This window comes from Schistocerca serialis, chromosome 4 (assembly GCF_023864345.2).
Source record: "Schistocerca serialis cubense isolate TAMUIC-IGC-003099 chromosome 4, iqSchSeri2.2, whole genome shotgun sequence".
NCBI lineage: Eukaryota > Metazoa > Arthropoda > Insecta > Orthoptera > Acrididae > Schistocerca > Schistocerca serialis.
In genome coordinates this window covers 270,655,112-270,665,624 of record NC_064641.1, presented here as the reverse complement: position 1 = coordinate 270,665,624, position 10,513 = coordinate 270,655,112, and positions in this window count along the sequence as shown.

The following is a 10,513-nucleotide window of genomic DNA, read 5'->3' as shown; positions in this document are numbered from 1 at the left end:
TTTACGTTACCGCTGTTGGTGAATGACGCTTCGTCGCTAAATAGAACGCGTGCAAAAAATCTGTCATCGTCTCGTTATTTCTCTTCTGCCCAGTGGCAGAACTGTACACGACTTTCAAAGTCGTCGCCATGCAATTCCTGGTACACAGAAATATGGTATGGCTGCAATCGATGTTAATGTAGCATTCTCAACACTGACGTTTTTGAGATTCCCGATTCTCGCGTAATTTGTCTGCTGTTGATGTGCGGGTTAGCCGCGACAGCAGCTAAATCACCTGCTTGGGCATCATCATATGTTGCAGGTCGTGGTTGACGATTCATATGTAGCTGAACACTTCCTGTTTCTTTAATTATGCAACTATCCGGCGAACGGTCCGGATACTTGGATGATGTCGTCCAGGATACCGAGCAGCATACATAGCACACGCCCGTTGGGCTTTTTGATCACAATAGCCATACATCAACACGATATCGACCTTTTCCGCAATTGGTAAACGGTCCATTTTAACACGGGTAATGTATAACGAAGAAAATACCGTCCGCACTGGCGGAATGTTACGCGATACCACGTACTTATACGTTTGTGACTACTACAGCGCCATCTATCACAAAACGAAAAAAGTGGTCCAACTGAAACATTCACATTTCCTTACGTACTACATGAATATGTAATAAAAAAATGGGGGTTCCTATTTTTAAAAAAACGCAGTTGATATCCGTTTGACCTATGGCAGGACACTCTGGTTTCCCCCTTCAAGCTAGACGAGTTTCGTTCTTTGTAGTTTTTTCGTTTGATGCTTGTTTCGTGAGATATTTGACTATCAATGGACCACCCCGTATAGGGGAAGACAGAGATTGGGATGTATCCATCGAATAATTGAGAGCTTAGAGTCCGACAACTGCTACTCTTAAGACGATGAGGTTGCCGTAGGAGAGGAAGTCGTGACGGACCATATCAAACCAACCAGAAGACTGACACTGAATGATCCAAAAATGGGCGTTGGTTACTGAGTTTTCTGTTCTGCGTTTATTTGATAGTTGCTGCAACAAGCACGACGGAGGCTAAATGTAGCCCCTTTACTTACAGAAAAAAAAGTAGAGGGGATCATGACAATTGATTTAATTACAGAGAAGTTAGCCTACCGAGGAAAGTGTATGAATCTTACGCTATGATTTTGAATAAAAAAAGGTACCATTATCCACAATGTAAGTTTGTACACCTCAGTGTTTTACTAGGCATGAGGTGTTATACCGTTGCCTTCCTCTCAGCTGGGAAAAGACTTACCCTGTCAGGTATAGTGCGACCTACAATTTAATGTAGGCTCCGAAATATCGTACTACTCGGCAGACTTCACGTTAACAAGCATTGTAAGAGCTGAAGGAATTAAAAAGTGACACACAAAACTTCTTTGACTGAGTGGGACTGAAATCAAGAGCTCTGATATTTTCGTGATGAACAGCGAAAATATAGATTAACTGAAAAAATTAATTTAATCTTAATGGTCTCTAAAGTGTATTAGCGACAGACCATGAGGATTTACATGAGACGAAGGTAACACCGCCGGCCGCGGTGGTCATGCGGTTCTAGGCGCTCAGTCCGGAACCGCGCGACTGCTACGGTCGCAGGTTCGAATCCTGCCTCAGGCATGGATGTGTGTGATGTACTTAGGTTAGTTAGGTTTAAGTAGTTCTCAGTTCTAGGGGACTGATGACCACAGATGTTAAGTCCCATAGTGCTCAGAGCCATTTGAACCATTTTGAAGGTAACACCTTCGAGAAAATTAAGTGGTAAAATTTTTCAGTTACTGTTGGTATACTGTTGCAGGTTAGAGATCCTTCCATAGCCATTACCGAAGCCCTTACGAGAAAACTATATATGCTTCCTCGCATCCGTGAAATATGTTCAACATTTTAATGGAGTGTAAACAATATATCAGTGTAACCGCTATGTACAGAACCTATGATTGTTTTTAGTTTTTAAATATTTTCCCCTTCAACGAATAATCTTTTTTGATGTTTAAGTTTTGTGCTTAGGCCTATCAAGCAAATGCATTAAGATAGTGACCAATTTTGTAAGGAAACAATTAGCAGGGAAAGAAATAGCGTCTGCGGAAAGAGCATTTTCACGTGCGAAAAATCATCGCTATGTCAGCGAACAGTAGGATATAGAGGGTAATTCAGCGAAGTTGCTCACCCCTTATATTTCCGGAACTCCTTAAAGACATCGTAATTCTGTTTTCGTCCAGATGAATTGTCAGAACGTGCTCACGAAAAGACGTTAGGTCTCTTTTTGTAGCTATATTATATCGGTATCAACTTCGCTTTTTCAAATAAACAATAGAAACTACCAGTATTATGGTTCTGAAGGAGACGAATTCAACGGATTTCCACTTTTTAAACTTAGATCACTAGTTTAGGAGTAATTACAGTGTTTCGAATTTAGGAGTATCTGTTATGAACATGAAACCCATAGCTGTCTTACGCGGACAAATACACTATTTTACAAATTGTAGTCTTTGAGTGGCATTACTTTTTTCGCTCTGTAATGCTTCATCAGCATCACGTTATGCCGTAGCAGATGATCTGCTTATGTGTCCCTTCGTCTGGTAATGGTCTTGCACAATTTCCTTACGTATTTCTTTAGCATATATCATTAAGTTGTGGAAAGTATTGCAATATATGGGTCAAAAAACTGGGAAATTAATAATAGAAATAAGCAGAGGTTTTTTGCAGTGGAAATGGATTGCTGGACGAGGAGGAACGGAATATCAAGTTTGGATCACATAAGAAATGAGGAAATATGGATGAAAATGAAAGCTGAAAAGACTGTTATAGATACAAATCACAAAAATGCTACTTTTATGTGGTAATCTAGAAAGGATGGATGGTACAAGATAGCCAAAACGAGTGTGGCATTGGATCCCCTCCCTGGAAGCAGAACAAGTGGTAGAGCAGCAAGAAAATGGACACGGGATGTAGATGAAATAATGCCAAATGGAGATCTGCAGTATGGAGATGACGAGGCTGTGGTTATTATTGTTAAGTATGAAGTCGCACTGGCCTGTGCCCATGTAACTTCAGAACGCGCTAGGGGATTCCGTGAAGATGAGGGATTGGGCTTGTGAGATTGTTTTCAGTGTGTAAACTTGTGTTTGGTGTTTTGTGTTTATGTTATCGGTCCCTAAAGCGAAGTGTAAGGTTGATTTTGGTCGTCTGTGAGAAGCTTTTGCTGGTTCGTGTCCTAAATTTGGAATGAGAAAGTGGGGCAAAATTTATGTGTTTCGTAAAATTTTGTGGGTTTGTCCTGAGTAAGTGTGTAAGTGACGGATTGGCCTAAAACTCTCTTATGTCTGTGTTGGGGGCGTATCTGTCAGTGCCTGAGATGACACGGAAACCCTGGAGACGTATCTGTCGGATTAGTGCTGTGTCTGACGCCACAGACCATACCTCCGAGTCATACAAGATGATCAGAAGTATGAGCTGGTGCCAGAGGAGAAATCTGTACTGAATGGTTAATCAGTCACGTTTCAGCAGGGGATACAACCTACAGAAGAGAGCGCAGCCTTTGTTTGCTGCGATGGTGAGGTGCCTGTTCCATGTCAGGCGTCGATGTGTTAGTATTGAGGCAGGACAGGCAAGATGCAATGGTAAATTCTATATTAGAAACGAGGAGAGAGGTGTTAAACTCGCACCAACAATCCTGAATAGACTAGTCGTGTCTAAAGTTGTTACAAGAAACATTCTTGATCATTTACCTTCAAATTTTACGCTGTGCTCTAATAAACATTCAGACGGACATATGCTACGTATTTTCATATGTACACTGGGTGTACGTAAAGTCTGGGAACACTTTCAATTATTTATTGCACAAAAACCAAACATTGTACACATATCATACATATGCCCTTTTGAAGAGAAACCCTGAAAGTTTTTTTTTTTTTCCTGTATACCACAAAAGCGTAGTTTGGTAATTTGCCGACAGTCAGCGCTAGTCGCAAACTTGGCGAGATCAGGTACTGAGCGAGCTTTCTGTGTGTTGGAGTTCGATAAAAACGATGTTTAGAACCAATTACGGTAAGAAGCCACCAACAAGGAAGGCCATTTACCACTGGCACAACAAATTCGTTATGACGGGTTGCTTGTGCCCGGCGAAGAGAAGCGGACGTCCCAGTGTGAGTGAAGTGAATGTGGAGCGCGTACGAGAGACCTTCATAAGGAGTCTACAGAAATCGGTGCGTCTATTCTCCTTCACCTCACTCATCTCCTTTCCGACCAGCTTAATTCCCGTCGCTCCGCAATCTTCCTCTCCCTGGACCTCGAACGAGCTTATGACCGCGTATGGCATTCCGGTCTCCTCTTCAAGCTCCAAACCTTCGCCTTTCCCATTAACTACGTCCGTCTGATCGGCTCCTTTCTCTCCCGCCGGCCTTCCTATGTCACCATCCATAACACAGATTCCTACACCTTTTTCCCCTCCGCCGGTGTGCCCCAAGGCTCCGTCCTCTCCCCCCTTCTGTACCTTTTGTACACGGCGAACATGCCGCCGCCGTCACCCCCCATCCACCTTCTCCAATTTGCCGATGACACCGCCTTCCTTGCCCTTGCCCCCACCCTGCAGCGCTCCCAACACCTTCTCCAATCCCATCTTGACCGATTCACTGCTTGGTGCAACCAGTGGTTGCTCAAGGTCAATCCCTCCAAAACTCAGTCGATCATTGTAGGCAAAACCACCCCTTCCTTCCACCTCCTTGATTTCTATCTCACCATCTATGGCCGTCCTATCGCCCTCACTCCCGCCCTTAAGTACCTTGGCGTCACCCTCGACCGTCGCCTCTCCTGGACTCCCCATCTCCGGACAATCCAAGCCAAGGCACACTCCCAACTCCATGTACTCAAGCTCCTTTCCGGCTGTACATGGGGTCTGGACCCCTCCACCATCCTCCACACCTATAAATCCCTCATCCGCCCTACCCTTTGTTACGCCCATCCGGCCTGGATCTCCGCCCCTCCCCCTACCTTTTATAAATCCCTCCAAATCCTTGAATGCCATGCTCTCCGCCTCGCCTATCGCATCCGTCTCCCCTCCCCCATGCGGATCCTGTACGATCTCATCCCCTTCCCCCACCTCCTCCTTTTTCTTGAAAGGATACGGATCCTGTACACCTCCCGCAAACTCGATCCTCCTCATCCGCTTGTCTCACCCATCCTCTCCCACCCCCGCCCACTGCCGCACTTGTATTCCCACATCCCACCCGGTCTTCATCTCTCCACCCTCCTTACCCTCTCCCAAGGTGCCTTCCGCCAGCTCCCCCTCCCTGATGATGTCCTCCTCCCCTCCATCTACACCTCCTATCAACTATGATCCTCCCCCTCACTTCCTGTGTCCTTTCCTTTAGGCACCCTCCCTCCCTTCTCTTTTCCTTTTCCCCCATCCCCCCCCCCTCCACCCCTGTTCCCCTGGGCTTCCCCTCCCCATTCCTCCTTCCCCCTATCTCCCATGCCCCTGGCACCTCTGCTCTCCCCTCTCCCATACCCCTTCCTCCTCCTCCTCTCTTGGCAGGTCCTCGGACTTGCACACGCTCAGTGAACATTCGCGCGCCGGAGATCTTCACCATCAGTGTCTCATGTGTGTGCCTTCATTTGTGTTTAGTGTTTGTTCGCCGTCACGCCACCACTGTTCACGTGTGCCGTCGCCATCATCAATGTTATGTGCGCCGTGTCAACTAGTGTTCGTGATGTTTCTAGTCCAGCGTGAACGGCTCCATGTTTTTTTGTTTTTTTTTTTTTTTTGTTTTTTTAGTGTCTACATTTTTTGCCCGCAGTTTTGATTGTATTCTCTGTGCCACCTATATGTACTACTTATTGTCAAACTCAAGGCTGAAGAGCGGCGTACTGTGCTGCTGACAGTCCGCCTTTGTATAAGGTGTTTAAAATCACAATAAATAAAAAAAAAAAAATCGGTGCGTCGTGCATCCGGTTAACTCGAAATGGCTCCAATGACAGTGTAGAAAGTCATGCAACAGAAGCTGTTTATGGAACAGTTCAAATTGGAGCTAGTGGAGGAGCTCAATGACGACGACAAAGACAAGCGTTTTGAGTTTTGTTCGCAGTTGTAACAATTGAATGAGAATGGGAAAGTGAGCCGGCATAGTTGTCGAATCTGGGGTACAAAGCATCCACACGAATGCACCGAATTTGAGTGTGATTCCCAAAGGTAAATTTCTTTGTGCCTTGTCACCTCGAAAACTGTACTGGATATTCTCACTTGGGCATGTTGCTGCAATGGCTGATGCCTCGGATGCAATTGGACTCTCTGTTCATCTTTCAACAGGATGGGGCTCCACCCCATTTTCATTGTGAAGTTCGTGGGTACCTGAACACAGAGGTGCCACATCGATGGATCGACCAAGCTACAGAAGGGGACAGCTGTTTCATGAAATGGTCTCCCCTATCACCAGATCTCACTCTGTGTGAATTTTTCTGTGGGGACGCACTAAAGATCTGATGTATGCATCGCCTCTACCACACGATGTAGCAGATCTCTTGGAGAGAATTCGGGAAGCGCCTCTGTTTTGCACGATACACTAATAAACATTCAGATGGACATAGGTTTTATTTTTCAAACAACAAACTGACAGCAAGATAGAAAATGGTATGCTGTGCTGTAAAAATTTGGGGTTTCGCCACGTTTCTCACAGACAGTTTTAACTACGATAGCAGGGTACTTAAACCATTGGACAAATCGTTTATCCCACATATATTGTTTCTCATTAAATACAGTTTTACACAATATTGCGCACACAGCAATGTGCTGTTTTGTTTTCTTCCTCCCAGTCGGTTTTAACAGAAATCAGGAAACTTGTATGTAAGGCTAACTTTGTAATCCTACCAGTTCGCAGATGAAAAGTTTGCTCAGTACTGACATTGATGCTACTATCCTCCTCCAGCAGCTGGAGGAGTCACTCTCATATACCAATGATATCTTATTTACCCATTCATTTTTAGCCATTTCAATTCCCGATCAAGGTTTCATTTGCAGTTATGATAAATAAGGCTCAAGGTCAGAGAGAGGGGGGAAGAAGAAATGGACAGAGAGGAGAGAGGGGGATTGGAGGAGGAAATTGACAGAGAGTGAGAGGATAATATAGGCAGAGAGAGAAAGAGAGAGAGAGAGAGGGAGGGAGGGAGGGAGGGAGGGAGGGGAGGGAGGGGTAGCAGGAGGGTGTGGAGAGAGAACGTGCGGAGGTGAGCTACGTACAGGGAGAGGGGAAGTTCCCATACGTATTAACAATTGCGAAGCATTGCTGGGTTCGTTAAAATGTATATAAGAGGTAACATTATCGATTTCTTACCATCTGATCACTGGATTTTTTAAATATTCTTCGATAGCATCACAAAGAAAAATACTTAGCCTTTTCCTTTTGATCCCGTATCAGGGGACATTAAGGAGTACACGCTATTAGTTAATAGTTCTGAAGCTCCTTTGCGATATTTAGGTCACTTGAATGTAGTTTAGGCGATTTCAGGAGAATTGTGGCACATGTGTTGTGTAAGAACGGAAGGAAAGCAAAAATAAAAGAGAATTAATCAGCTTGTTTGAATTAAAGGCAGAGTTTCGGAAACTTCCTAGAGGGGACAAGAACATATTCCTAAGTGGGCAGCGAAGATAAGTTGCAGAGAAAAAGAGAATGGGGAAGACAAGAGATATTTACAAAAAAAAATACAATTAAAAGCCACTGCCCACCGCGACGTTGCAAGCCGCAGCCATTGCTGCGACATGTCCAAGTAAGAATAATCAGTGACCGTGCTCTTGGCGAAGAAGAATGGCTCGTACAGTTATCGACGTGACAACGCACAAAAAACATCTACCTTTGGGGAATCACGCTCAAATTCAATGCATTCGTGTGGATGCTTTGTACCCCAGATTCGACAATTATGCCTGTTCGTTTTCCCATTAGTGTGAAAAGTGGCTACCTCGCTAAAAATTAAGCTATCAACAATGCCATCCCCATCCTCATTCAATTGTTACAACTGCGAAGAGAACTCAAAACGCTTGTCTTTGACGTCATCACTGAGCTTCTGCACTAGCTCCAATTTGAATGGTTTCATAAACAGCTTCTGTTGCCGGCACGTGACATGGTAACGAAAGTGTTTAAGCGGAGCATCCACGCACGGGGGATACAGACATGGGCTGCAAATGGGAAAATCCATCGAGATAAGCGCTCTGACTGTTATTACGCAGAGCCTGTGAACGAGTATCTCGAAAACGGCATAGCTGGTCGAATGTTCACGTGCTACTGTCGTGAGCATCTATGGAAAGAGGTAGAAGGACAGTGACACTACCACAAGGGGCTAAATGGAAGGAAGTCCACGATTCTTCAAGAAGCGTGGGGCCGGAGGCTTCTCTGTTTTGTAAAATATGATACATCTCTGCCGAAAGAACACAATGCTGGTGCACGCACAAGTGTTTCGGAGCACACTGTTCATCGAACATAGTCGAACATGGAGTTTCGCAGCAGACCAACACTACGTGTTAACATGTTGATCCAACGACATCGTCAGGTACGATTGCAGTGGGCACGGGACCATTGTGATTCTACAGTCGATCAATGGAAACCTGTCGGCTCTTCGGCAAAATCACATTTTTGCTACGCTAGGTCGATGGTCGTCTCCACAAACGCCGTCATCGAGGTGAGCGGCTGATCGAAACATACAGCGGCAGGCTGGTGGGAGCAGTATTATGCTATGGGAGGCATTCCCCTGCGCCTGCATGGGACCTGTGGCAGTAATCGAAGACATGCTGACAGCTGCGACTCACCTGCATCTCTTCATGCTGGATGTCTTTCCCGACGGCGGTGTCATCTTTGAGCAGTATAACCGTCCGTGTCTTGGAGCCAGAACTGTGCTACAGTTATTTGAGAAGCAATACAGTGAACTCACGTTGATGTCTCGGCCATGAAATTCGCTTGATGTAAATCCTATGGAACCCATCTGGGTCGCTATCGGGCTCCATCACATGCAAATCAGCGGCCCTTGTGCGTAGACATCTAGTGCCACATACCTCCACAAATCTACCAACAACTGTCAGATCCGTGATACGCAGAATAAGGGAAGTATTTCGTTCCAAAGACGGACAAGCAAGCTATCAAGTAGGTGATCGTAATGTTTTGGCTCATCGGTGTAGAGACATTAACCCTGGAACACTAACGGGGGGGGAGTGAGGTTGAATGTTACATTGTTACTAAACCACCATAAATTTCATTACTTCATACTTTATTCAAAGGAAATTATAATATATAGTTTATGCGCCAGTTAATTAAAATTATACGATGCTCTGTGGTATGTCACATACAAAATAATTACATATTGTCGTGTTCCTTACATCCTATACTGACAATACCAGATTGACGGGAACCGCGAAATGGTACCAACTGCAATCGTAAATTTTACGAAGGTTTGGTAATTTAGGGTTAAATGAAAATTATAGGCAAAAAGTGGAATGGTAAAAGACAAAAAGGTAATCATGTAACAGAGCAGAAGACATTAAGAAAAGAGCGGTGGAATATCTGGTAGATATGTATAAGAAAGAACTGCATATTGGTGATGATGAAGGTAATATAGTCTTAGATCTAGGACCAAATATTTTAGAAAATGAGGAGAAATGGGTCCTAGAAAATATTGTTAAAAACAAAGCTACTGGACAGAATGGAATACCAGCAGACTTGTTCGAAGTTGCTGGAGGGAATGCTGTCAATGTATTTCACTGAATGCGCCAGTAAATGTGGAGATCTCAACAGTAGCCAAAAGCCAGTAATAGCTCAGTATTCATTTGATTTCAAAGAAGGGAATTCCTAAGAAGTGTTCAAATCACTGAAGAATCGGACGTACCTCACATACTAATAAAATCGTGCTTACAATCTTATAAACTAGACTTCACTGGTATATAGACACAGAGCTGTCTCTGGATTTCATAAAGGAAGAGGGATCAGAAATCAAATTTCCAGCATCTGCTAGATAATGAAGAAGACAAGAGAATTCCGGAAAGATGAGTATCACTGATTTATTGGTTATTCTAAAGTATATGACTGTGTCGATCACAATAAATTATAGGGAATACTGAAAAACTTGAGAGTACCAGATCATCTGGTTTACCTCACAAAGAGTTCATACTCTGACCAAGAAGCCACGGTGAGAACCCAGTATGAAGCAAAGTAAAACGGTCGAGATTAAAAGAAAGAGCGTAGGCAGGCCGTATATTGTCATCCTGTGTATTCAGACTGTATGTGGGAAGTGACCATTAGATGAGGAAGAAAGTAGAATTAAAATAACTCGGATAAATATACATAAACCCTTAGATATGCAAATGATATCATCCAGATGACAGTTCAAAAAATTAGAGTAGTATTCGCTATCAAGAAAACGAGAATTGAGGCAACTATGCCTATCACTTCACGGCATGTACGAGGAGAAACAAAGGTAGTTTCTATTTTCAAATATCTCGACTCCAGTCGCGA